General features: G+C 45.2%; 1 protein-coding gene and 1 long non-coding RNA gene across 4 annotated transcripts in view; one reads left to right on the top strand and one right to left on the bottom strand.

Moving 5' to 3' along the window:
- The window catches only part of HS6ST2 (heparan sulfate 6-O-sulfotransferase 2), a 272381-nt gene that overhangs the window by 242447 nt on the left and 4003 nt on the right, over nucleotides 1–25931 (top strand). The window lies entirely within an intron of this gene.
- LOC116661837 lies at nucleotides 1466–24479 on the bottom strand. Its single transcript, XR_004317822.1, has 3 exons — nucleotides 23940–24479; nucleotides 14852–14937; nucleotides 1466–4038 (listed from the first exon to the last, which is right to left on the bottom strand). It is a non-coding gene; the product is annotated as an uncharacterized LOC116661837 (long non-coding RNA).

The raw sequence follows: 25931 nt of genomic DNA on the forward strand, positions 1-25931 counted from the left end.
CTAGCTTCATTCTTCCTTTTCAGTGTTGTTTTGGATATTCTAGGTCCTTTGCATTTCCATGTGCATTTTAGCATCAGCCTGTACATTTCCGGGAAAAGAAAACAAAACCTGCTAAGATTTTGGCAGGGATAGTGTTGAATATATATATATATATCAAATTTGGGGAGAACTGACATTGTAATAATATTGAGTCTTACTAACCATGAACATAGTTTATCTCCCCATTTATTTAGATCTTTAATTACATTCAGCAATGTAGTTTTCAGTGTGCATATTCTTCCTGTCTTCTGTCAGATAGATCCCTAAGTTTTTCATACTTTGGAGGCTATGATAAATAGTAGCCTTTTATTTTAACTATTAATTATTTCTTTCTAGTATATAGAAGTATAATAGTAAATAGATTTTATGCTGTGCAAACTTGCTAAGCTCACATATTAGTTCCAGGAGCTTTTTTGAAGAGTCCATTGGATTTTCTACACAGACAATTATGTCATCTGTGAATAAAGGCAGTTTTATTTTTCTTCTTCAACATGTATGCCTTTTTTTCTTGCCTTATTGCACTGGCTAGAACCTCTAATAGAGTATAGAATAGCTATGACTTATTTGATGTGTAAATAATTCCCACCCATTTAGCTTTGTGAAAAGATGCATAAAAAACAATGGAGAGATAGCTGAACAATGGAAGTGTCCTCTAAAGATGTTATATTGGGGACAAATGATTGATCACTGCCTTTATCAAAAGGCCAAAGCTAGATTTCCAAACTACTGCACAAAAATTTCTTCAGAAAAAAGTAAATACTATTCATGAGGAGGAGGAGGATACCAAAAAGCAAGAAGCAAATGAAAAATAGACTCTAAATTTCATAGAATCACATACACTCTTCCCATTATTCTCATTCTCTCATTTGTATTTTCTCCCTCTCTTTTCTCTCCCTTCTCCCCTCTCTTCACTCCTCCCTTTCTCCCTCCATGAGTTCTTTAAAAGAAACAGTATAGCATAATGGTTAAGATGGCAAACTTTGGAGGTCAGTTGCTGCTTTAAAATCCCAACACTTGCCTGGACAAGTTTCTTAATCTCTCTGTACATCAGTTTCTTCACTTGTAAAAAGGGGCTACTAATAGTGTCTGCTTCATAGGATTTTCTTAAGGATTAAATTCTTCATTTACCCCCAAATTTTATTGATTGCTTATGAGATACCAGGTACTATTGTAGGTTCTGGGGACATAGCAAAGAATGAAACAGACAAAATTCCCTACCCTCATGCCTATTCTAATGGAGAGATACTGTCTTTAAACACATAAGTAAACTATATAGTATTTTTAAAGGGAATAAGTTATAAAGGAGGAAAATAGCAGGGCAGGAGGATAAGGAGAAATACAAGCAGGAAATTTGTAAATTTAAATAAAGTGGCTGGAGAAGACATCAGTGAAAGTTGACATTTGAGGAAATATTTAATTTATTTAAATAAGATAATACATTTAAAAATTATAGCCATTCCTCACATACAGCAAATAGATAATAATGGTTTTATTAACTACAATTTATTGAATGCTTTCTATGTGTCAGGCACTGTGCAAAGTGCTTTACACAATATTATCTTGTTTAATCATTACAACAGGCTTATAAAGCAAAGGTTATTATTAGCTCTTTTTACTGACAAGGAATCTGAGATGACATTGACTTGTTCCAGATCACATAGGTAATAGGTGATAAGGCCAAGACTGCAGCCATATCTGGGCTTGTCCCAAGAGGCTAAGTTCATCCATCCTTTCTAAAAATGCCCTTTGTGCTTTGGGACTATATTAGACCCAGATTCAGAAAGATTAGAAGACTGGTCCTACTTTTGGAGGCCTTAGTTGGAAGGAGTAGCGTTGAGTAGATAGAAGGTTCTTCAGGGGCCCTGAAAGGTGGTGAAATCTCACCTTCTTAGCATTTCAACTTGAAGATAAGGCGATCTTGCCTGGGGCTCCACCATCAACACCTGACTAACACTCTCATTACTATGTGTGTTGGGTGCATACAACCTGAGAATGGAGGAGTGGGGAGGACAGAAATAAAACTACATTACTGGTCCATGGCTATGTCTTCATTACAGAACATGCTTTGGGTTTTCAGGATGGTTGCTTGCTAAAGATTAAACAGAAAAGAAAAATGAGGTAGGACTCAGCTCACTGATGACTGAACTATAAATTTTGCCTGGAAAATACGGATGATGCTATAAAATTCAGGCCACCATCTGTTAGTGCTTGCTTGAAGTAGCATTTGTACTGGTTGATTAAGATGTCACATTCATATGAAGCACAAATCATCAGTTACTGGGTGCCTAACATCCCTGGATGGTGAAGATGGTCCAAGAAGAACATCGTGTTGCTTGAAGAATATATTTATATGACATCACAAGCCACTGTTTTGGATCACTTGAGTGGGGTTGAGTGTGGATGGAGATGAGGACAACTGAGAAAATGGGTTGCCTGAATTGACTGGATAATTTAATCAAATGATCAATTGATTAGTCCTATGCCATTTGGCAGACCTGATATGAGTTTGGCCATCACTGTCTACAAAGCTTAGTGTGAACTGGAGGATACACGTGACAGGGGAAGAAAGCAAGTCTGGTCAAGCCCAAAATTCCTAATAATAAAAAGAACCCATTACTTGTACAGTGTTTTATAGTTTGCAAAGAGCATTCTCATCCATTATCTCATTTAATTTTACCGACGACCCGTTGAGGCAGGAATTCCATCTAGAGCTTACAGAGGAGAAAACTAAGGCTGAGAAGAGATAGTGTATTTTGCCCCAAGCCACAAATAATAAGTGGCAGAGCCATGAAGGAAACCAGGGTCCATTTTTCTCTAAATCCTAAATTATTTTCCCGACTCCATAGAGCCCAAGGGTAGGCCAGTCTTCAATTAGAGTCAAATAATTTTAAGTACCTGACCAAAAAGAAAGCAAAACATCCTTTATAATATGCAGATTGAGAACTTAAGAGAATTCACTCCCAACAGAAGTAGTAAAGACTGCCAACTCTATAAAAAGGGCCAGGAATTTTAGAAGGAGCAGTAACATTTTTGAGTTCTTCCTATGCCCTAGGCCCTATTCTAAGTGCTTTACTGCATGCATTTTCTCATTTAATCTGAAAACTACCCCCTGACGTTGGTTCAAGGAGAGCTCATCACTTGCTTCAGTGGCATGGATCATACCCCATCCTGGAGGTTCCCTTCAGGTGGATGTCCAGGTGCCCCAGCAGATACAAGACAGGGCAGTGGTTCTCCATGCCCTGGAATCTAGAGGGTTTTGCTTTTTTGGCATCAAAGGTCATGATGACAGAAGTAGGTGTGCTGGGCTTTGCTCCTCAACAGGGTCCTTCTTTCTCAGGGAAGGAAGGAGATGTGTTCTCCCAGGGTTTTCATGAGATGCTCTCTACTCAGCCTCTTCCTGTTTACCTTCATTTCTCCTATTCGGGCCTATGGAACCTTCTAGAATGATCAAGCTCTTTTATGGCCTTCACAGTAGGCACCAGGGCACCTGCGTCAACTGTGATCTTTGTCAGAAAACAGTATGCCACCGCTACCCCCATGTCACTTTCCCAGGGCTGCTCCTCCTAGTGTAAAATGCAGATAATCCTTCTTGTTGCTCCTGGCATCACCAGGAGGGTGTGAAAACAAGCGCTATCATGTCTCTAAAGACCTTTGGGAAAAAATAGCTAGTCACACATACGCTCTTTCTAGTGTTTCCTAGAACTTTGGATAAAAGTGCATTTCTGCGTCAGTGAAGTTGTCAGGTTCAGTCTCTTTCCCTGAGAACGTTGACGGTCCTTCTGCCAGGTCTGCAGTGATTGCCTGTGTTATCCCGCAGGCTGTCATGCCTTCTGCCAACCACATGCCCGGTGCCTCACTAAATATTCATCTCTCTGCCGTCCCTCTGTAGCATCCGTATCTCAGGGACTATTGAAACATAACCAGCATTGTCCCTGGAAACACATTCATTTTGGAGGCGGTGGGTTTCTTTACTTGGGTATCTGGGTCTCTGTCACCCACCTGGAGGCAAGAAGGAAACAAATACATGGTGTGGATGGCTGTTGTTTTTTTTCCTTCTTTCTTGGAAAATGGAAGTCGTTACCATTCATTACCAAATGCTACAATGGACAAGGCATTTTGTGCTAAGCAACAGGAGTACCAAGAAAAAGATGTATTCCCCCTCCCCCACTCCCTGTTCTGCAAATGCCTCCTGGTGAGGAATCTGCCTGTCCATTCTGTCACCATTTTCCATTCCTATTTTGGCTTCTAACAGATGAAAAAAAAAAAAAAAGCTAAAAAGAAGTCTAAAGAAGCTACCTGGGCTCAGAGAGCCATTGAAGTGTGCTTACTACATCCTTCCTTTGTGTGGACCAGTGGTTTGCGATCTATGTTCTGTAGAGCTCTTGGGTTCTGAAGCAGGACCTCAGAGCCCGCTGAAAGTAGGGGTAATGGGGAGTCTAAAGTGGGAAAAAGATAGGGCTCCAGGCCTCCACTCCACTTCCCTGAGTGACTCCGTTTTAATCTGTTCTCTATATTGAGGACTGATTAGATTTCATTTTTTAAAGCCCTTCTGCTTAGAATGAGTTTGACAACCTATGCGTGGACACCCAGCCTGAGGCTGTCCAAGGAACAGAGTATGGGATAACAGCCTTTTTCCACCATGGCCCGGCTCCCTAGGGACAGGCAAAGCAGCCCTGACTCGGGTAATCTGGCAGCCCCCGTATCGATTCTGTAAGCTCTTAAAAACAAAAACAAAAAACAAAAACAAAACAAAAAAACAAAAGAAGCAGTAAAGGAAAAAAAAACTTCCTTCTTCTGGCCACATTGCTCAGAACAGATGAAAGGAACCAGGCTGACGGGTGATGGTTCCCTGAGAGTACAGCCCTAAACCCAGGCTGCATCTGAAGTCCTCGGAGGGGGAAAAAAGGGCCGCAGATTTTGAGTAATGCTCCCCAGCTGGCTTCTGTTCTGAAGACTAAATGAACACACACTATTTCCACTCCATTTCCTTAAACTGGCCTCTGTGCTAGGCTGTAATGAAACCTGTAGGGGAAGAAAGGACCATTAGCTTGGGGAGAGGATGATTTTAGTTGCTTAAGCCATCCTCTCTCAGAAAATAGTCAGGCGGGTGTTTAAGCTAAAGTCTGGATTGTTACGTTGAATGCCATTTGAAGGCCCGGGGTTTTTTCTAATATTTATTCATTGTAGGTATTTCATACAATCTTATCTACATTTTTGTTATAATTTTAAAACTCTTAGCGTTTTTATTTTATGTTCGCTGACTAATTCAGCTTTATCACCAGCTATATATAGTGTCACCATCAGCCCAGCCCTTGGTTATACTGGTCTCTTCATCTGCCACGTTCCCTTTCTGTTCATAGCATTGCACCTATCTTGAATGACGTCCATCCTTCAACTCCACCTCTCTGAATCCTGGTTTACTGGGAAGAGCTCAGTCTTTCGAGTTAGATAGATATGGGTTTGTATCCCAGCTCTAGCATCTCGGACAAGGCACTTAACTTCTTTGAGCCTCAGTTTCCTCATCCATAAAATGGCGGTAATAATTGGACCTCCCGCTCTACTAGAGATTGTCTGAGGATTCAGTGAGATAACTTATGCAGTATGCTGGTTCATATTGGTCCTCATTGAATAGAACTATTGTTACTACTCATATTGCAAAACAATTAATATGTCACTTCCTCCTTCATGTTTCTCGTGAGGCAGCCTGAGAGCATCCCGACCTCATCTTGAACAACATCCATTTAGCATTTAACCAAGCACTAATATGTGTTCATTAAGTCAATCAGCAATATTGTACATCTGGTATGTGATGGGCACAGTACCAGATGCTGGGGTTGGGTGGGAGAGAAGGAGGGGAGGAGGTGGAGAAATCAGGGCTAAAACAGAAACAAATTCCGTCACTGCTCTCAAGCATCTTATTTGCTAGTAGAGAAGATGCTCATATACACAGATAACTAGAAGCCAAGAAAAAGCGTGGTGTGTTCTGCAAAGAAGGTGGAACCACAGATGCCGCTGGAGGACTGGATGCTGCGTAATAAAAGACAAAGTTCTGGAAAGAACAGCTTCATTCTTCTTAATGTTCCTCCAGCTCACATAGGGCTATGGCTCCTTTAAGGAAGAGTAGGTGGAATTCTATTATCTTCCACAGAGCGTACCAGAGTACATCATGGGCTCTTAGTATATGCACTGATACGAGACACTTCTGTAAATTGTCCGTAGGAAACAGAATCAAGTGTCTTCAACACACCCTGGGAAAGACCACTTATTCTATTGCTTCATCGTCTTGTGAGGATAGAAAGTGAACGCCCTGTAACTCAGTATGTGAAAACGTTAACATGGCTTAGCCTTTTTTTTTTTAATGAATCGATGAATACATAAATGAATCCTTTTCCTTGAATCTTGAAGATCTTTAAGGTTGTTTTAAACAAAAGAGACTTGTATGAGGGATTTGGGTATTGAGCCAAGTATAGGACTTGCTGCTTTCCCCTGAGCCCGTGATATTACAGACAGATGCATGGAGCGTTTCTGAGGTGCTCTCACTCCACAGGCCTCTTTATTTTAACCCACCACTTGTCCCTGCCTTTCCAAACTAGCGTCTGGGAAATAACGCCTGATCGTGCTTTTGGGAGATGTTGGTTCTAACCATCTTGCCATAGCAGGCTGCTGCCAGGCCTGTGGGCAGTCAGATCCCCCACCCCATCTCAGCAACCAATTCCCCTCCTCCAGTTCATCCTCCTCCCCTCTGTCCCCGCAGTCATCCTTATCTTCCTTAAGTGACTCACTTATTCCATTGTACACCATTTTTTTAAGGCAGATGCCAATGACTTGGAATTTGTCCTAATTGAAACTAGGCCGGGCACCAGCAGCAATGAGCAAAAAAACCAAACAAATAAACAAGAAAAACCCTGAAAGCCGAAAGACTGCGGTTCTAGCCCCAGACCTGATCCTTATTAACTCTGTCATCTTGAGAAAGTCATCTAGTCTCTCTGAAACTCCATTTTGTTCTCTGCTGTTAAATGTGGGGACTGGCTTTGCTGAAAGTAGCAACAAATAGCTAGACACACCCCTCCCCATCACCACTATTCACACCAATAATAGAGCTGGAAACACGAGATCCTTCCCAGGTAATTTACTAGGGCTGCGTTTTAAGGGTGGTGGGCTGGGAGGATGGGTTTTAAAGGTAGGGGGAGGAGTAATTCCCATCTCCCAAGCTAGTGTTCGTAATGGTCTATTAAGAACACATTTAGAAGAAATAGCCTACTTCTGTAGTCTCCTCCTCAGGACAACTAGCTGGTTCAAAGTGGTTTTTGAATAGCACCATGCGTGCGCAAACTCCTTTCAGTGAAACGTAGAGCTGCTTTGCAGAAAGCGGAAAAGTGGAGTTTTCCTCTAATGCATTTAAAAATGGTCACTTCACCATTGCCAAACTTCATTACCGCTCCCAAGAGCTAAAGCTTTGAGATTAATGAGCCTCATCCCAAAGAGAAGGCAGTGACTGTTAAAAGAAAAAAAAAATCAGCGACACATGCTATTTACTATTCTGCATTCTTTGAGAATTAGTGTCAATAATACTGTTGCAACATTTTTCAAAATAAAGGATGGAGTTTTCTAATTGTCTAGTGAAAAAAAAAGTTCCAAGGCTGAATCCCCAGAGGAAAAGACGTGAGTTTAAATCATTAACACCACAAATCTCTGATAATTGTAGGGTGTTTGCAAGTGCCTTAATCAGGATGGTATGTCTGAGTGGCCCGTTTTAATTTGATCACACTGATTAAGTTTCTGTAAACTAATATACGTTGTGTTCCCAATTCAATTAAATGAGAATCTCCTGCCATTACTAGATATTACCAAAATGCCCTGATGGGTGCAGACTAGGCCTGCTATTCTCAATTGCTCCTGACTTCCTGATTATATAATCTTTGTATTAAATGAAATCAATGAAAGCTCAAATTAAATTCAGCAAACTTTAAGGAGTAAATATGTTTTCCCCCTACTTTCGTTATATTTTCACCTCGAGGTATGGAGCGCATTATTTGAAGCTCATTGATTACCATTAGTGATACATTTTACAGGGCTCTCTCCCTTCGTAGACCGGTTCCTAGAACAGTCTATCGTGTTGGAAGGCACTGTAAATGTGGGTGATGAAACAGGCGCTCTCCCTATTATATATGTATTATAGTTGTGCCTCTTTGACTCTTGGTAAGAGGCAGCTTATGTAAATGCAATTGCTTTCTAAATGTAAATGCCTATTGGGTCATCGATCACTCCGGAGTTGGAGGAAGCGGAACAGTAGGGGGAGGTGTGAAAGAAACTATCTGGGGACAGGAATGAAGAAAATTGCTAAGTGGGTAAGGGATTGAATCGTTCAAGCGGGAGGACCTGGTGAAGGGGGCTGGGATGGTGGAAAGAACAGCCCGGGAGCTACCTGCGAGAGCAGCTACAGAGCCCTGAAAAGGCCTTCCTTTCTTAAGATCTTGAAGACTGACTACTGAAAGAGAAACCTAGTTAGTGCAGGTTTGAAGCAGGAGGGATGGAAGAGAAAGCCTGCCTTCATTGGGAAGCGGGACCCGGGCATTCTGGGTGCCTGTCTTTAGCGGGGCTCCCAAATCCTTGCCGCTCTCGACAAGCCACAGGGGTTGTGAGAGTCTTCTTTGTAAACAGTCCCTTAAGGGTGACGATCACTTGCCTCACCCTGGAGTCGGAGAGTACCAAATAGACCGGATGCCGCCAGTTCCCAAGCCCTAGCAGCATCGTCAATTTTGGGGGTGGTATCGGGAGGCAGGCAAGCCCAATGGCGAACACAGGAACCATCTGGGTGAGAGTGCCCTGCAATTTTCTCACAATATGTTAGGTCCTTTTTATGGATTCTGGCTTTCGAAACCTGCTCTAAGCCAAAAGTGTGACTCACAGAGTAATACAGCCCTCTAAATCAATTTGTAAGACATCTTGGAGATAAACAAAGGGAAGAGGCTTTCTATTTTTGCCCCACTTCTTTTTTTATATCCCGCCTACTTCCAAAAAGGATTTGAAGTGACTTCCAAAAAGCTTTCTTACTCATGCCTAGGAGTATTTAAGAACTATTTCTTAAAGTTGACTCGTGTGTATCATATAAATAGAGAGGAATGATTATATAAGAATATGAATGTACCAGGGATCTCTCGCTTTATACCGTAGATAAACTCGGGGGAAGTGTTAAGTGAGTGACGTATTTTGGGCACTTAGTCCATTCTTCCCTTGGGAGTCCTTCGGGTTCCATTTCCCAGCATCTGCAATCTCCAAACACTGCCTTTCCTCCCAAGAAAAACTTTTCTGTCTCCTCCCCATACCTGCAAGGATATGTATTTACTTTCTAATAAAGTACATGATAATAAATATAAACTAATGCTTGTAAGGGACTTAATATGTCAGTCACCCTCATGCTCAAAGGATTTCCTGTAATGGTTGGGGAGAGATTCAGGAACAGAAATAATGTTGTAAGAGTTGATCCCAATGCCTGTAGAGTATATAGCCTAATCACAGACCCAAAAATATGTCTAAAAATTTAGGAGAAAGAGTCAAGTACTGACTCTAAGAGCACTTGTTGCTCAGAGAAGGGAAAGAACAAGGTCGTCTGGATGGAGCCCCGTGCAATGGAAGAGCCTTTCGGTGGCGTCCAGCAAGTGCTCAAGGATGGCTAGTAAAGGAGATGAGCGCCTGTGTGGACAGGGTTTGTTTGGATCAGAGAAGGCAGGAGGGAGAGCATCCCCACCTGCTTTTCCCCTTGGTCTCCCTCCTCTCTTAGCCACCTGCCCATCTCACCTCACACCACTTCCTTTTTATTCTTCTTTTTCCTCTCTGCTCTTTTCTCTGCTCCCCCTTCATCCTTTCGTTTCCTCACCAACCCCTTGACCCTGCTTTCTTCCTCTCTGTCTCCTCCTTCCTCTAACTCTGCTTCCTCTCATCCTAGTCTTCTGATGAGTCCTGTCCTAGTTGCCAAGTCACTTTAAATAAGGCTCAGAGGGGAGCAGTCAGACCCAAGAACCCTGAAGATGAGTACTTCCCAAAGCTCTAAGACCATTGGGGGCAGGGAGGGCAAGTGGATCCTTCACTCCCTTTTGAGAAATCACTTTTCCTCAGATTCGCCCTCTGGAGGGCCCAAATGCTTTTGAGTAGGCGTGCTTTTGCCTGTGTCTCTGGCACCCGTCTCTCCTCCTCCCCAACCCTTAGAGGGGTTTTAGTTCTGCCCCTCTAGCATCTGTGCAAGCACTGCTAGGAAATGGATGAAGCCAAGTTCTTAGCTGCAAGAAGCTTAACTCAGAGCAGGAGGAAAATGCTTTGTAAATGTAACCAAAAAAAAAAGGTGGAGGTTATCAAGAGCTTCAGGAGGACAAGAGAAGGCTCCCCTCCTCTAAAAAAATAATTTAAGCAAGGCAATATAGCATCAAGGTTAAAAGCAGGAGCTCTCCAGCCACCCTGTTAGAGGCTAGCATGCCAGCGCCACCTCTTACCAGCTGTGTGAATTTGAGAGTTGCTCAACCTTTCTGTGCTTTAGTTTCTTCATCCATAAAAGAGGACAACAGTACTATCACCTGCCTCATAGGTGGTGATAGTGACTAAATGCATTACTCTGTGTTAATCACTCCGACTCATGCCTGGCACGTAGTAAAGGGTCACGGAGCACTTGCTGTAACTGACTATGGGTTTGTGCAGGACTTCGAAGACTGCTTGATCCACGAGGCTGACTTCCATGTTTTGTGCAGAATGCTTTTCTCAGTACCTAAAGAAGCTGACCTGGGGTTGGGCAGGGAATCACTCGAAGCCATTTCCAGTGTCAAGGGCAGTGGCACCTGTCCCTTTGCCCCCAGAACCACACCGTTTGCATGTGTACTTCCCATGGGTCTCAATGAATGAGGACCAAGTAAAAACTGCCCATGACCCAGCCAAACCTGAATGGACAGCTCCCTCAATGGGGCCACGGAGATCACCCTCCTCAGCTAAACTGACTGCATTTATCATTCTGAAATCAAAAGCTGAACAGGTGGATAGCTCCAGAGACTTGGGTTTCTGATGCCATTTAACACTGGAAATTGTACCCAGAAAGAGACAAAGAAATGCTTGGGTATAAATATACAGCAAATTTAAAATGTGAGCAGATATAGAACAGTCTAACTTCTCTTTTGCAAGCCTTCAACTTCAAGTTCTACCTAATATCCACCTGTGCCTTTCGTGGCTGGCTAACAATTCCACCACAGGGGTGGAATTTTTAAAAACTCATTTTCCTTGATTTTCTTTCATGTCTTTAACCTGGTGACACTGGGAAAACGTAGCTCCAGCCTCCGCCCCCAGGCCAAATCAGAAGACGTGGGGGGCCACTGCTTTCTCTGAGAGCCTGAGTCTTGGCTTGGTCAGTGGTGTTATCCTCGTGAAGGGTACACAGCTAACCGGCACAGCCATCGCAGCCTTGGAGCCTTGGGAGGGGTTCTCAGAGCTAACGAATGTTTCCTTAAGAGATCCTGAAACGTGTGTGGGGTAACACATATTTTATCATAGTTATTCTGGCTCTGCGAGTGCAATGAAAATGTTAGCCTTGGCATATCAATCGTGTTTTACAGATGACTGTAATTTCCTGAATGTCAAAACTCCAAATTTTTCTACTAAGCAAACTTTTCAGTGGCAAAACAGATTGCCTCCATAATGTATCACTGTGGGCAGGATAAATGAAATCTTTATGCACTGTATTATGAATCAATGAGGCATTGAGATTCTTGGAAGGGTGAGTGGACTCTGGAAAATGAAAAACTGCCGCTATTCCATCTCTACAAACCGCTGCTCAGGGAGTGGAGGCTTCGGCGGCATTCAGCATATGGACCCCCAAAATAGTGGATTCAAGTTGAAACCAGTTCCTGTCTCTCCCTGCGTTTTGCTAGGGTAAATGTTGCTGCAAATATAGTGTGAGCCAGGGCATTGAACAAACCCTCCTAACACGATCCCCTTTGCTTGTGGGATAATGTCTCTGCTGGGTGATTGATAAAGGGAGCCCGAGAGGACGGCATGTTTCATTAAGAGAAAAATAGTATTAATAGCAGATCATTGTGGCATGCATACCGGGTGCCCTGCATCGTGCTAAGCATTTTACATGAATTATCTCATTGAAGAATCACAACACCGTGAAATGGGTGCATGCAGAAACCAAGACAGAGAGGTTAAGTAATTTGCACAAGGTTACATAGCTGTGGCTTCCTTCCAGAACTTTCTGACTCCAGAGACGGAGCTCTTAAGCAGAAAGCATTTATCAATGGCTGACTGTTTCTCAAGACTCGGAGCCAGCTAGGTCCAAGGGCAGAGAGGAGAGGCGATATAAAAAAGACCCTCTTTCCACGTCGCCCACAGCCTTGGGAGGAAGAGCAAACTTGGAAATGAACACCAGCATCGCAAAGTCAGATGAACAGGGTCCTCTGGGAGAAATCAAGGTAACCCTTTCTAGAGGCTTCAAGGAAGGCATGGCTGCTTCAGCTCTGGATATCAGGAGGAGGGAAGCCTTGAGAAGACCTATTTGGAGAGACAGGTAGAGAGGAGCAGGCAGTGTTGTGCCTGGGGGACCAGCAGAAGCAAAGGCAAATGTGAGACACAGGGAGGAAGAGTTTGGTTGGCTTAGAGCAAGGGAGTGCTTGTGCAGGGGAGTGCTGATTGGATGGATAATACGTCTGGACCAGTGACTTAGCGATAAATCCTGGACCTTATTCAAAGTAAAATCAGTCTGCTAATTTCCCCTGCAAAGCCTTGCACTTTACCCTTTGTATCTTTGCTTTCACATTTACTTTAAACCAGAGATTCCTGATGGGTCCTTAGGCCCCAGAAAATTTCTAAAGTAGCCAAGTTTGCCTGTGGTGTCCTCAGTTTTCCTTCTTAGTTTCCTGTTCCTTCCTCAAAACTTGGTGCCCGTCTCTTTACATGCCCTGCACACACACCCTGCTCCAACGTGGGATCTGATTATTAAACTTATAGGCGAGATATCTTAGAGGTGATTTAGACCCTCTGCCATCTAAATGACTGACAAATCTTAGTGGCTTATGACCCTCTATCCCTCTTTTCTCTGTTCCCCACCCCCACACACAGGACGCAGAGCCTTTTTTTAAATTGAAGTATAGTCAATTTACAATGTTGTGTCAATTTCTGGTGTGCAGCATAATGTTTCAGTCATCCATGTACATATGTATATTCATTTTCATATTCTTTTTCATTACAGGTTACTACCAGATATTGAATATAGTTCCCTGTGCTGTACAGAAACTTGTTGTATATCTTTCTTACATATAGTAGTTAATATCTGCAAATCTCAAACTCCTAATTTATTCTTCTCCACCCCCTCTCCCCCCTGGTAACCATAGGTTTGTTTTCTAGGCCTGTGATTCTGTTTCTGTTTTGTAAATAAGTTCATTTAGGAGGCAGAGCCTTAAACCAAAGGAATAAACCTTACATTGTGGTTTCTGTGCCAATTGTGAGGGGGGAGAACTCTGCTTCTCAGTACCCTGGAAAATTCTGCCACCGCACAAAGCTGACCCTGGTGGCTCATCCTATTAGGGTGTTGCAGAAAGCTCTGTATCTCTTCACGCAAAATTCCTCATTCTCAAATAAATGAGCAAAATGGCGTGGCATAGCAACATGAGTCTGGATGTCCAGACATGGGTTTCAGGCATCTGTAACTTGATCACTCGCTAGCTCTGTGACCTTTCACCTCTGCGCACTAATACCTGCATCTATGAGATGGACTGGACCTATCTATTTCACAGGCAAGCTGTAAGGATCTAATGAGAGATGATGAAAATGTGCTTTGTTAAAAAAAAAAAAACACAACTTTGCCATAGAGAACTTTTTAGAAGAACAGGACAAAGAGAATGTTATACCTTCAAAAAGGTTTGGCATAATAGCTCTTTAATCCTTGAAAAGGAACTGAGACATCAAAATCTTTCAAATGATTTAAGAACCTCCGAGGTGAGTCACTTGTCACCTGAGCTATGCTTGGTACATTGAAATGCAGTCACAGTTTCCTGTCCAAAATGGACCTGCCCGCATGTCAACTGTCAACACATTTTTCTCACCATGAAGAAGGTGAAGGTCGCTGTGTTCTCCCCTCGTGCATTTCTAGTGACACCTTGACTTCTGAATGATAAAAGGAAGGCAGTGGGGCAGGGGAACAAGAGGACTTCACAGAAAGTCCTCAGGAAATCAAATCTTGTTTTAACGTCAGGTGTGCATGACTGATTCATGATTCTGAAAAGGAAAAGAAGTCTGATCAAATGGTCACCAAATGGCCTCATTTGAAATTCCTGTGCTTTCTTTGAGCAGAAAGGATCAGGCATCCTGATTGGGACTATTGAAGCAGCCGTTCACTGGCACACCATGGCCAGTCACCTACGGGCTGTGATTTCAGGAAGGCCTTCTGCCCCTTAGTTCTTGCCCATCTGCTGCCAGAAATTCTCCCATAAGTGAAGAGGGTGCAGCGTCGCCCCTCAGGGATGCCTCTCTAAAATGGAAGTCCTGGTGGTGCCAAGTACCTGACACCTTGATGAATGGAGTTGGTCTGCGCACTTTCTTTCCAGATCCAAGTTTGGAGCAACCTAAGCTGAGAGATTCCAATAGGAAAAGGCAAGAGGAAAGGGGAGGTATAGGATGGGGATGGTGGAGATTGGAGGACAACAGCCCTTGGGGTCTGTAAAGTAGTGAATGATCTCAGAGGACGAGCTGATGCCCAGCGAGGTCGGAGAAGGCAAAAGGACCACCCTGGCCATTTCCAAGGCTTGAGTGATGATAGACATTCCATTAACTGACTCACCAGTCTGCATTCCCACAAGGTGCTGGGCCCAGTGCTGAGAGATAGGAGAGATGCCGAGGAGTCTTGACCGTTAAAGTATGTACCACCTGGTTGGAAAGACAAAACCAGAGAGGTAGACTCTTCAGACATCCACTGGGGTCTGAATGAACAGAGACTAGGGAGGAAGACACTGAATTGGCAGTTAAGGGACCTGGGTTCCAGTTCAGGACCCACAGCTGATGAGTTGTGTGTCCTTGGGCAAGTCACTTCCTTTGTTTGAATTTCAAACTTCATCTCTAAAATGATAGTTCTATACTGTGCCCTGGATACATCAAGGCGAAGATACAAGAGCAGTGAGTCATTCATCTTTTCCCATGAAACTTCTGATTGTTATTAACCTGTCTCCCCTCCCTCTCCTCCTCCCTCCCATCTTCCTTCTACCAGGGTAGCAGTGGATTTTCTTCAGATGACCCTTCTGAAAAACCACTGTGGGAAGGGGGATGTCGTTTAGAGTCCTCATCTGAGGCCTTAAATCCAACTCACTGTGGGTCATTATCTCTGAGAATTAACCTGGATTCCAGGGAGAAAAGGCAAGCCGATGGGGGCGGGTAGCTCTGTAGGTGAATCTGACTCCCCACTGATGTATCTTCCGAGTGAACGGCTGATAGAAGAATCCAAGGGTGGCACCACCCTCAAGCATTTGCCTTAGGTGGGAAACTGTGTCAGGCATGGTACCCAGTCTGAGCATTGACTTGCAGTCCTTCTTTATGGTTTTCAAACCCTGCAATGGCGAATGAGTGAGCTTCTACCAAATGGAGGGGCTGTCTTTTCCTAAAGATGGTTCTTGTTTGTCAGTCACCTTGGGCAAGATACTCTGAAACCTGGGGAAGGACTCAGAGATGATTTTGGATCCCGGCTCTGCCACAAAACGGCTCCTGTGACCTGGGGCGCGACCCTGTCATTCATCTCTGGGCTTTGGTGTTCTTGTTGGTAAAGTGACTGGACCAAGTGACCTCTGAGGGGCCTGCCGGCCCTGCTCCTCTGTGTGAAATGCGAGTCTGTTGCCTTCCCCTGTGGTGCCCCCATCAGTCCTCACCCCAAGGGCTTGCTTTCAGCAAGTGGACTCGTTTACACACATGGAACATGGTTCTCGCCCATCTGGAGAAGAGCCCAGAACTCAGTCTGTGCGTAGACGGAGTGACCTGCTCCCCACTGGGACTAGAAGATGGCCCCACCCCCTTCTCAGAAAAATGAGGCTCCATTTTGCCCAAGATGGTGCTTGGAAAGTGCCATTTAAAAGGGTTTCTACTCGGTCAGAAATAGTGGGATGGTTGTGCTTTCATCAACCAAAATGGGACCGGGACTTATATTTCAGCACATCCATAGTTGTCTGATTTCACATACTGTAAGTTTTCCCACGCTGTCACATTTTGAATGGGTCCCCCCAAAAAACTTTTCTCCAGAACTTGGGTCATTCCAGGATGATATTCAGTTATAAACTGGAGGAACAGCCTGTGACAGGGGAGGGCTGGGGAGGGCTTGTGGCCCCTGGCTCCCCAGTGCCACACCACTGACACCAGGGCAGGTCCTCTTTTTGCCTTAAAGGGGAAACACAGTTATTCAAAGTCTTTTACCTACATCGTGAAAAATAAACCTCTGACTCTCAGAACCTGAAGAACTCTTGTAAGCTTTAGCATTAACGTAACCTTCAAAGTCATTCCTTCTGCTCAAGCACAAACTTTGTGTCTCTGCTGCCCCTTCCTGTACTCACTCCAGTGTGACATGGATTCTTTTTTTAGAGAGAGAGGTTGGGTGGGGGATGAGTGAGTTATTTTTCCATTCCCAGTGTTATCACTGTAAGGAAATGAGGCTGTGCCCAGGATTGGATATAATGCTTATTTCCACACGCGTACAGCACAGCCGTGTTACCCAGTAATTGTGCCTTTTGCAGCCTGAATACCTGCAGGGAAAAAAAAAAACCCTCCCAGGGGAAAGGAGGCATGACCCTGCCAGCCCTTGAAACTCTGAATGGCTCCCATTCTTCACAGTTTAAGTGGTAAACCAGGTCTGTTTCCCCCACAAGCCGGGGTTTTGCACTTCGTCTCTCTCAGCACCTTAAAACAATATTAGAGCTCATTAACATCCACCCAGGACTGGAGAAGGGCAGCCTTCATTTAGAGGCAAACTTTTCCCCTGTGCTGTTCTGGGAAATAGCACAATGCTGAGAGCAGGCATTTATCTGAACTAGTTTTCCTCTAACGATTTCTCCAAAGCGCACCCGACGAGCCTGCCTCCCTGAAAGCACGGGGATGGCGGGTGGACCAGTGCGGCTGGCTGCAGCCTGCTCACAGTGCCCTTAAATGATATTTATGGACTGCCTGCCATCTGCAAAAGCCCTGTGACTTGATTCCTTGTCTTTGGGGAGGTCCCGAAAGAAAGGATCCCCTGGGTCTCCAGATTTCTCACGATGAGATGGCGAGGGAGCCAGCTACCTGGTTTCCTCATCTGTGGACATTTGGGCTAGAGGGGTCGCCAGCTGCACCGCAGCCCCGGCCCTGGCCCCGGCCCCGGCTCCCAGCTCTGCCGTGCTCAGATCCCATCCCGCAGGCTCCATCAGCCACCAGCCCCCTCCTTTCACAGCCTGGAACATCCAGCGCCCTCCTCCTTGAAACTTCCTGCTCCGGCCAGGCCAGCCGGGCCCTTGGCCTGTAGCTCCTTAGGCTGTGCTCAGTGCCCAGGTCCAAGTGAGGATGTACGACCAGTGAGAGCACTCAGGCTGGAGGCTGAGACCCGCCTGGCCAAAGACCAAATTAAGGCATCATCAATCAGGGCGGCGGGCCAGAGTTTGGGCTCAGGAGTCACATAGACCTGACAGTCACCAGCTAGCTTTGCGATTTTTAGGAAGGTCAAATAGCATCTTTTAGCTGAATACCCTTATCAGCAGAGCGTCAACAGCAAGGACAGTAACAATAATAGTAATGAACATTTGCTGAGTGCTGTGTTCCAGGCTCGCTTCCAAGAACTTTATATATATTTTCCATTTTATCTTCATTGAGATCCAGGACAAGAGATACCTAGGATGCTTATCCAAAGAGCAAGACATTAACCCCCAGGGGTAGCATTGAGACATTCCCCCGGCTTCCTCCTGATCCCTGGGGGGTGACGTTGACCCCTTTTCACCTCCGCCCACTCTTGTGGAGTCAAGAAGAAAACCAGCCCCTCTCCCTGGCTGCCCTAGATGCCAACCCACAGGGGATGACAATTTGCCAGGGAGATGCCAGATAGAAACACTCAGGAAGCTGAGAAGTACCATGTGGAGCGGGAGGAGTCCCCAGAAAGGAAGGCAGGAAGCCTGAGCTTGTCCATCAGGGCGGAACTGGTCTCCACGGGACATGGGGAATCCTACCCCTCTGTGGGGCCCCAGCTACCTCATCTACACACTGAAAGGGTTTTTCTCTAAAAGTTCTTTCCACCTCAAAAACACACTGAGTATTAATGATCCAAAACTCACAGAGTAATTTTAGAATGCAAAAAACGTCAGGGGGCTGTGTAAGTGGCACAACTTTTCATGCTGCCAGGTGGTTGAGTGGACTCTGGGTGAAGGTTGGTAACTATGGGTCCCAAAGCTTGGAATTTCACATCTTGTTAAAATCTCAGCTTTCTCACTGTTTGCAAAAGTCCTTAGATTTATGTGCTTTGGAGCCTGCTGGGCTTTGGGAAAGAGGAGAGCTAGATTTCTTTTAAAAAGAAGTAAATATCACCAGTACATACTGGGCGTAGGATTCCACATTGGGTTTGGATTTGCAGACATTCAGAAATCTTCTTTTCTTGTTTGGTCGGTGTGAGACCTTCAGCCTTTTCCGAGTTGGTTTTCTGTCCAGTAGATGCTTTTCCTGGAATGCTTATGTACTGCTGAGGATTCTAAGTCAACCCATTCAAACAGCCAGTGAAAGTTTTGGCTGTCATAGCTCAGTGGGCTCCCAAGGATTGGTCCTGCTCCCTGCCTCTCCTGGGTTACCCAGGAAAGCCCAGCCTGGTCGTGAGTCCATAGCATCAGCTTGAAGGGGAAAAGGAGAGAAGTTTGGCATCCAGATCATTTCGGTCTTCCTAGTGTTGTGAAGATGATCAAGTGAAATTGCACAGGTGGCGCTGCTGGGAGTAGCCCACTTGGTGTGAGTGTCACAGGTCACTCTTCTCACTGGATACAACCCAACTCCTAAGCCACAAGACTGTTCTGACAAATGTACCCAAGACAACACATCTAAATGAGCATCCACCCACTTCAAAGTAGCCCCTTCTTCAAGCCCCACTCTTCTGAGGCTGCTGCCACTGCTGAGCGGAGTGTTTACGGGACTCCTCTTTGGGGACTGTATCTGAGTCACACAAGAAAAGCAGTTAAAATGGCAACTCTAGGGCTTGGGGGATCCAATCCCACTGGAGGCATATGTGCTTTTGAATCAATTAACTGTACTTTCATTTAGTCTGTGATCACATATTAATGTTGTTTGATCTGCACACCATCCTCCTTGATTTGACCGAGTCATTCACACACAGTGGGAGGATCTGTGCAGTTGGCTTAGACATCAACCAAGGAAGGAGGCCAGACCTTCAGCTTTCATGACTCAATGTCATATTCAGGCCCCACAGACTATTTAGGACCACCAACCACAGTTCTTATTTCTGTACCACTCATCGTTACTCCAAGAACAAGATGTGCAAAGGCTGAACTTTAAAAGGAAAATACAAAACCAAGCTACAGGTATAATAAAATGTTCACTCCTATTGATTTGGGCTAAGAATTTGTTTCCTTTCTTAAATTAACTTTTTATTGATCACTCCTATGACCTTAACTTGTATAGTTTTTCTGGTCTTCTTCCATAAAAAACGGCTTTAATATTTATTTCCCCTTTGAGTGGTGCAGGAACAACCTTATTGTGGCCTTTCGTGAACCAGTGGCCTTAAAGGAAAGTAAATGTTTACAGCAGGATCCTCATAACTTTGCTCCAGCCAAGTTCCCTGGGCTTTCCCTGGACAGCAGTGGGCATCCTTAAGCTTGCCTCGTGCCTTCTCTTGTGGGTTCACTTGGTTTGTCCACACTCTGGGCACCCCTGGGATCCCTAAGAGACTTTCAGTTCTGAAGCCACATGCCTGGGACAGTGATTCTCGAACTCGAACATGTGTGTGCATCGGAATTTCCTGGAGGGCTTGTTAAAACACAGATCGCCAGGCTGCAACCATCCCTGAGTTTCTGCTTCTGTGGGTGGACTCAAGAATGAGCATTTCAAACAAGTTCCTAAGTGATGCTGATGCTGCTGATTCTGGGAGCACAGTTGGAGGATCACTGCTCTAGCTTGTTTGCAGGAGCAGAGGTCCTGGGTTTGTGTCTCAGCAGTAGGATAGGAAGAATACAGGATCTGGAGTCAAAGAGAGACTGGTTTGAGCCTGAGGGCCCCAGCTTAACTTGTGGTGTGACATTGGGTCAGATCACATCTCTGTTAGTCTCAGTTTCTTCATCCTCAAAATGGGAATGATGACATCTGATTCACAGTATTGTTGGGAGTTCATGTGTAAGTTCTGGGCACAAAGCATCCCCAGCTTCCCAAGAGCTACTGACAACTTGTGACTTGTGGGCAAATCTTTGCCTCTCTCGGGGCCTTGATTTCTTCACCTCTAAAGTGAAGGCTTTGACCTTCAGATAATTTGCCACTGCAAAGGTTTCTTCTTGCTCGATCTCGAATTCTGTGACTTAGAACTCAGGTACTTATTTCAAGATAATCCGTTACAAGTAAAATTTTTAAAATGGCTGGTTCTTGTTTTTATCCATTTACTTACTTTTAATAACCTTAAACTTTCCAGCCTTCTTTAACATTGGGCTACGACACGGAAAGCCAGGAACAGCTGCTGGCTGTAGCTGGATCTCCTTCATAGCTACAGCCTGCAAATGCTCCGGCACAAGCATAAAGTGGTATATGTGTTATTTAATACTGACATCTAGTGGCTTTTCCTTATCAAAGAAAATGATAGGCATTTTCCTACTAGCTCATCTGAGTTCTGCTGCTTCTGCTGTAGACATTCATTCAACAATCTTTTATTCATCACTTATTTTATGTCAAACATTGTGCCAGGCCCAGAGGAGCTTATGTTGATAAATGATACACGATCCCTACCCTCCCAGAGCTGCTCGTCCAATGGGGGAAGCAGACAAATCACTAGGCAATACAGCACATTGTGATGAACGCTACAATGGGAGACGCCAGCACAGCTAGAACAGAGGAATACCAGGACAGTTAGGTCTGCCCAGGAAGGTCAAGGGAAGTTTCACGGAGGAGGCCATTTTTGAGTTGAGTTTTGGAGATTTCCAGGTAACCTACAAAGGACAGATAGAAGCCGTTCCGAAGAGTAGGCACTCCATATACACAGGAAAAGGGCCTGTAGGGTCTTTGCCTGGGTACAGTTTGGAATATTAAAGTTGCTTTTACCTACTTGGAACATAGAATATAGAGTAGGATTTCTCAACCTTGGCACTATTGACATTTGGGGTCAGATAATGATTTGTCTGCCTTGGAGGATATTTAGTGGCATCCTTAGATTCAACCCACTATCTGCCAGTAGCACCTGACCCCAGTTGTGACAACTGAAACGTCTCCAGATACTGTCAGATGTCCTAGAGTCAAGGAAGGGGAATGGAGAGAGGGGTGCAGAATTACCTGTGGTTGAGAAAGGCTTGTGTAGAGGGAGTTTGACAGAGGTAAGGCTGGAGAGAAAGAAAGGTGGTTACCAGGTCCCACAAGGCCTGGCATGTGGAGGAGCTTGAACTTCATGTCATAGTTGACAGGGGGCCATTAGGGGTTTTAATTAGGGAATGATAGGTCAGATGTGTGCCATACAGGGGTGTGGAATGGATGGGAGGCCAGAGACAGGGAGGTGAGCCGGGACGCTGATGCGGTGATCCAGTAGAGAAGTGATGAGGGCTTGACTCCAGCAGTGATCGAAAGGATGGATTTGTGAGCTATCAAGAACTAGAATCAGCAGGACTTGGGGAAAATTCAGGTGTTGGTGGTAAGCAAGATAGAGGAGTCAAGGATGGCCCCCAGGTTTCTTGCTTGGACAGCTCTTTCTCTGGTTGCTGTTGTTCCCACAGTTGCTTATCAATGACAGGCGAAAGGTGGTCTAGATTTGTAGAGGGTGGCAAACATTTCCCTGTGTCCTGCCTGGAAAGGCACCCTGGGCATACAGAGGCACCAAACAATGGCCTTTAAATTAACCCGAGTAACTGAGGGAGAGTCTTGACTCCACTTTAAAGATGTGACACCTGGTCATCTTAATTAAGTAACATGCTTGGTCACAAAATACTTCTGTTCAATCCCTACTAACTGAAACAGGCTGAGTATGAGTTTTCTGTGGCTGAGCTTGGCTCACTCATTTAAAACAAAATCAAACCACCCTTCAGGTTTATGTCAACCTGAAGGGAGATATCCAGCAGCGCCCAGACCTGCTCTCACCTGCATCTTGTTCTGTTTTGATCAGTGCGTGGATACAGGCATTGACAAAAGAAATAAGAAGAGATGGTGAAGATATTGGGGGATAGAATCAGAATCGAGATGCGTTTTGACAGGCTTAAGCTTAGTCAAACAAGAAGAAATTAAACAGGACCACAAACACACTGCATAGGTCCGGGACAGAGTAGATTGGGTTTCCAAATGGCATGTGTGTAAAAGAATGAAAGAATTGAGTTGACTGTGTGTCCGTGGCATGGCGTGCCTGACAAAAAGGCCGATGTGATATGATGCCACGTTTAGAGAAGAATGTGCCAGTGATCGACTGTTCCCTGCTTGTTACTTGTCAGACTGTGCCTGGAGGGCATGTTCCAATAAGGTGGAATATATTCAGGGGCAAACAAAAGGATCGTGAGGGGACTTGAAGCAGTGGAGAGAAGAGTTGAAAACCAAATTTAGCATAAAGAAGAGAAACCTCGGGGTACTTAAACGCTGTCTTCAAATATCTGAAGCCACACGTGTGGAACTGGAAACCAATCCTTAAGTACGTCATCGAGGTCTGAAACGACCACATTTTGCTGACAGCTCCACATTAAGCCCAGATCACTCTCTGGGGGCACTATCTGTTCACTCAGCTCTCTTTTTGGATGGCTGGCCCACAGGCACCTGGAACCTTCTGCCAGAGACCTGGGAGGCCTCCTTAACCCCTCCTCTATCATCTCCCCTACATTTTCTCATCAAGTCTTCTTCCTTCTACCTCCTGAATATCTCTCCAGTCTGCCCACTCCTCTTCTGTCTTGTTTTCTGCAGGAGTAACCTCCACTGATGTCCCTAATTCCATCTCCACACACCATCCACAGTGAGCTTTCTAAAACACAGATCTCATCGTATCACTCTCATGCTTATAAAACCCTTTAAAGTCCTCCCTGTCGCCTACAGAAGTCTAAATTCTTTAATGTAGCATCTGGGGCCTTCTACGACCTGGTCGGTGGCTACCTCTCCATCCTCAATTCCTGCCACTACCCTGTAATTCCCAGTAAGATGTTTTCAGTGCACTTCCTCCACACGCAGCAGGCTAGTGTATGCCTCGGTGCCTTGGCTCATGCTGATTTTTCTGCCTCATACTCCATTCCACTCTTCTTGCCTCATCTAATTCTTTTTTGTTTTACAGAAACTTCCTCTAGCATTAGGCTGGGCTCAGAATCCCTGCAAGGTGCTGGCATTGTGCCTTGTACTTGCTCTAGTCGTTCATAGCACATCAGATTGAAATGCTCTCCTTAGGGACCCGAATCTTAGCCCCGTCGGCATCCCCAGTGTCTGTCTCAGTGCCGGGTACACATTAGGTGCTTGAACAGAACTGACCACTGGAAGAGCGCTGCCCGTGTTTCTGTACATACTTGCCTCCGCCATCAGATTCGCATCAGGCTGGACTTTCACATCGTCAGTTGCTCTGGGTGGGAAGACCGCGTCTCTGGCATTTCCCTGACAGCTCGTCCTTCAGGATAATGAGCATCCTCAATCCTTTGCCCAACCAAGCCTTCCCACTTACCTGCCTTCCCACTTCCAACACACTAGGCAATTTGTGAGGCCACTGGACACTCCTGGAGACTTACCCTTCAGCGGATCTTCCTTTTCACCCACGGGATGGTTTTTCAAGCAGCATCAAGTGTTTCCAGTTGAGGCAGTCAGCCACCTCGGGCCTATTCTCCCTGAAGGAGGAGGCTGCTGGTAATCACTGCTTCTCCAGAGCTACTGGCATCTGAGTGTAGGTTAGCTGTTAGCACCCCCAGGTGTGCGAGCCCAGGTGTGGCTCCACTCATTTCTCTGCTGCCGTGGTAATCCCTACAGCGTAGAGACGGGGGCTGCCCACGCTGGACTGCCCTCCTCTCATACGGACACTAGGGGACCTTCAGCTGGAAGGAGTCACACATCCATGACAGCCTCTGAGAATGCCTGTCTCTGCCTTTCTGTTGTGCCTCCTCTCCCTCCGCGTGCGGATGGTGCTTACAAAACCCTGGTCCTGATACTAACCCCAGGGGTTGCAATCCATCTGCTCTGAAAGACAGGGAACAGTTTCTAGTTGGAAGGAGAACCACAGGCTTGCATGGGGGTGGGGTGCACACTAGGAATGACCAGAAGATGTCACTATAGGCTAAAACCAGTCAAAGCAGGGCAGGAGGACTGCCAGCTAAGCATGAAGGTGAGTCCATTATGGGGGGTTAAGACGCCCATTTATAATGCATGCCTGGAAAAGCTGGTTGAAAGGTTAATCCAAATGTGTCACTAGACTTCATAAATTTCTCTTGTTTTCCCAAATAATCAGACTAATTGCCTGTCTGTCGCCTCAGGCTTAGTATAAAGGCTTGACAAACACATACTGAAGGAAGGAAGGAATAAAGGAATACCAAAACTAGGCATGGAAGGAGGGAGCGCATGGGAACAGCAGTCACCTTTGTTGGTCAAGGCTACTGGGGACCAACAGCTGCTAGTCGTTAGCAGTGGGTGTTTACAGAGATGAATTTGAGTGGCACCAGCAAAGTCAGGTCCTAGGAAGAGCAGTGAGGTAGGTGAGGGTGACCTTGGCTCCCTCTCCAGCCTTACCCCTAGATGCTTCTCCTGTGGCCCATGCTTCCTTATTCCAGAAAAGCACATCAGGTGATTTTTAAAAATTTCTATGATTTTTGCATGGCACTTAGAAGAGGCTCCAGAGTTTTTATATGGTGAAGCATGGACTTCTGTTTCCAACTCTCTCCCTCCTATTCCCTGGGACATTTCATTAAATAAGCCATTTAAAGAAGTCACTGCCATTCTGCTTTGTGGCTGGTGTAAAGGCAAAGTCCGGAGCTGAAATGGACGAGGTGAGACTCCTAGAAGAATAAGCAGAGCCACTGTCCCAGAAAACATACTTTAAGCAGATACACAAACAACTGATGGCCATTCGGTATCAAAAGTGTTTTAACAAAGGTTAAGTGTGGCAGAGGAAGAGGTGGCGGCTGGCAGCAAGGGGCGGGGTCGGTTTTCTAAGAGGAGAGAGAGTACTTGGACTGGAACTTGAAGGATGCCTAGAATTTTCCAGTCAAAGAAGGAAGGTCACGGCGGGCAGAAGAGACACCTTGCACAGCATAGAGGCACACAGGACAGACCCCAGGGTGTTGGTGTTGCTCAAAGCCCAAGACTTGGGAGAACCATTTGCTCAGAGGACATCAGCCGCCAGACTCAGCCAGTTGGGTGATTGAGTGTGTGTTCAGAACCACCATCTCTCAAATGCGAATGAAGAAACTTGAGAAAAGCCGTGATTTTCCTTTAATGAAACAAAATGCTAATATTCCGTGTTTACTGTTGTTTTCTTTCCACAATATGACTTCCTACAACCTCATCCTTCATCCGCTGAATCTGAGCGGAAGCTTCTTTCTGATTAAAGCACCAGTGCTGAGGTGTTTTCTCCCCTCTAGTGTGCCTGATCACATCACAGACTGCGACGTTTCTGGGCTGTGGTGGGTCTGTGTGTGTGCACCTGCCATGTACGGGTGTGAGTGTGGGGGGCTGGTTTAAATGTTTGCTAGTCTGCTATTTGAGCAAAGAATTTTTATCAATTTGCAGCTTTA

Source organism: Camelus ferus, chromosome X (genome assembly GCF_009834535.1).
Source record: "Camelus ferus isolate YT-003-E chromosome X, BCGSAC_Cfer_1.0, whole genome shotgun sequence".
In the NCBI taxonomy this organism is placed as follows: Eukaryota; Metazoa; Chordata; class Mammalia; order Artiodactyla; family Camelidae; genus Camelus; species Camelus ferus.